This window comes from Gymnodraco acuticeps, unplaced genomic scaffold, assembly GCF_902827175.1.
Source record: "Gymnodraco acuticeps unplaced genomic scaffold, fGymAcu1.1, whole genome shotgun sequence".
Lineage (NCBI taxonomy): Eukaryota > Metazoa > Chordata > Actinopteri > Perciformes > Bathydraconidae > Gymnodraco > Gymnodraco acuticeps.
In genome coordinates, this window is record NW_022991498.1 from 1 (window position 1) to 2,586 (window position 2,586).

Consider the following 2,586-nt stretch of genomic DNA (forward strand, 5'->3'; position numbering starts at 1 on the left):
CGGTCATCACCACGATGACGCTGATCATGATGATCGTGTTCAGAACCGAGTTCAGGAGGCGCCGGCCCACCGAGGACACGTTCTCTGAGAAGGGGTGTAGATCCTGACAAGAGGTTTATATATGTAAACAATTACTCATACTAATAAAAGGAGGAATACATTTCTATAAATACTGAAGAGAATATAATAATTAATGCAATAAATGTAATAATATAAATAAGGATGTGTGCGTACAGCTGCTGGTCCGTCTTCTCCGTGTAAAGCTGACGGACTTGATGGTTGCCACGACGACGATCATGCAGCGTCACCGGGACGAAGAGCATGATCACATGCTTCGCTCCGTACTTTAAGGTCAGCTCCTCCTCTTCCTCCTCTTCAGAGACCCCCTGGACCCCCTGCGGAGAGGCAGACCTCCTGCTGAGCCCCTGCTGCACACAGGAACAACATCAACAACAACAACAACTCACAGCTGATCCTAACGTCAACAAACATTCATTCATAGACTAACATTAGCATGCAGTACACGGACCGGCCCGAGTGAGCAATAATTAATACAAATAAATAACTAACTAACTAAAATACTTTGGGAAAAATAATAATAAAAAATAAATAATAATAAAATAAATAATAATAAATAAAGAAATTCTAAGAAAAACTGGTAAAATAATATCAATCAAAATGACGAAATAAAAATGTTATTATAGGTATAAAAATAATAATCCAAATAGACCCTTACCCTCTTGTCGGGGGGGTCGATGGGGGGTCGGGTCTGTAGGAGGGGAGGGGGGGCTCTCCACCAGAGCCGACCTCTCGTTTACGAGTCCTCCTCGCTGTCTGAGGCGTTCATGCTACCACACACACCCAACCACACACACACCCACACACACACACACACACACACACACCACAACACACACACACACACCACACACACACACACCACACACACACACACACACCACACACACACACACACACTTTATTTGGTTCCATACATTATTTACATAAGACAGGGAATCAAACATATCGGGGCTAAGCAGCACAGAACACTTAGGGAACAATAGCACCTCCTTCTCCACACGGCTAAGCAGCCAATAGCAGCTGAGACAGAGCAATATTTGGCTTTTTCTCTTTGACATTTCCAGCCAACTCTCAGACCAATCACGGTGCATTTTTATACATGGCCAAGACTTCCGAATATACGTATGCTGTATCTACATTTGTACCCAAAGCTGGTTATCACATCGAGCAGTGGTTGGTATTTGATATACTTGTCCTGGAAAGCCTGGTCCCATGCACAGGTCAAAGGCACAGCCTACTTCTAATATTAGCACCTCCCTGTGGTGTCAACAGAAATCACACCAGAGGCCTGTACTACAAAGCAGGTTCAACCTAACCTGGATATGTTTGAGTTAGCCGGTGGCCTCATCCAAAACATACGCGCTCTCGCTAAACGGTCCTACGACGCGGGTTATCAAGTGGATCGCTCAAGCCAGCCGTGTCCTATCTAGTTAGGTGTTCACATGAGAGGGGTGGTATCTGGAGCATTCGACCAATCACAGACATGGAGAAGCGTACTGACAGCGCTAGCGTCATATTTCCTGAATGAAAAGTGAACTATAATACTAGTCAAAAATGAAGAAGTTAAACTTTAAACATCCATGACTTAAACACTTGATCCAGGATCAAAGCCACAGAGCTGCACCTGCAAGGTGAACACAGCTGGGAACAGAACAAGTGTTTGAATGCGTACTTTAACAGCTTTATGATATCACTGCCCGTCTAAGACACCATCTGACTTTCATTACATTTGACTCCAGTGTTTCCTCAACTTAATGTGTTGCTTCAAATAATGCTTCTGCATCCAGTCTGTGACGCTGTGAGTGTTGCACGGCCAGATACGGCTCAGCTGACTCAGATCAGGAGATGATACATTATGAAGTGATATGGACTGTACTTAATGTGACTCTGATCCGGTTACTTATGTTGTGGCAGATATTTCAGTAAGCTTTCTTAACGCTAATGTTATAATAGTCAGATTGCTCTGAAGATGGAGCTGATATTCTATTCATGTTCACGTTCACACAGTCGCTGATTGTTGCCGGCCGTCTTTCCTGCGACGGCAGATTTTCTGTATTTCCTTTCTCCTGTAATATGACTTGATCGCTTTAAACTCACACACTGAGCTCTGATTGGTCAGCAGGCAGTGCTTTCACTGAGTTGATCTCTTAGCCTGCAACCTAACCTGCTCCGGAGCAGGCTAGCCGCTCAGCATCAGTTACCATGGAGATCTAGCCGCTAAAAAGAGAACCAGCTTCGTAGGACCGGAAACCCTGAGTTACCCTGAAGTTAGCCGCTAAGAGAACATCCGGCTTGGTAGTATACCCCCCAGGTGTATTTGGGATGTTAGCAAAGACATCATTGATAAAGCCAAACCATTCTGGTAGCACTCTAGCGTGCTTGTACATTGCTGCGCTAGATGTTAAGATGTTTCGTACCGCATCAGACACAATGTCCACAGTACGGTCATGACGGGCTATGTCCAGGCGTTGTATGCATACATCCATTTGTTATGTGTGCAATGGA

At 44.6% G+C, this 2,586-nt stretch overlaps 1 long non-coding RNA gene across 1 annotated transcript; it reads right to left on the reverse strand.

The window, feature by feature from the left end:
- On the reverse strand, nt 1–852 carry LOC117533153. The gene is made up of 3 exons (XR_004567017.1): nt 737–852; nt 235–428; nt 1–103 (listed from the first exon to the last, which is right to left on the reverse strand). It is a non-coding gene; the product is annotated as an uncharacterized LOC117533153 (long non-coding RNA).
- Nucleotides 853–2,586: the final 1,734 nt, after the last annotated feature.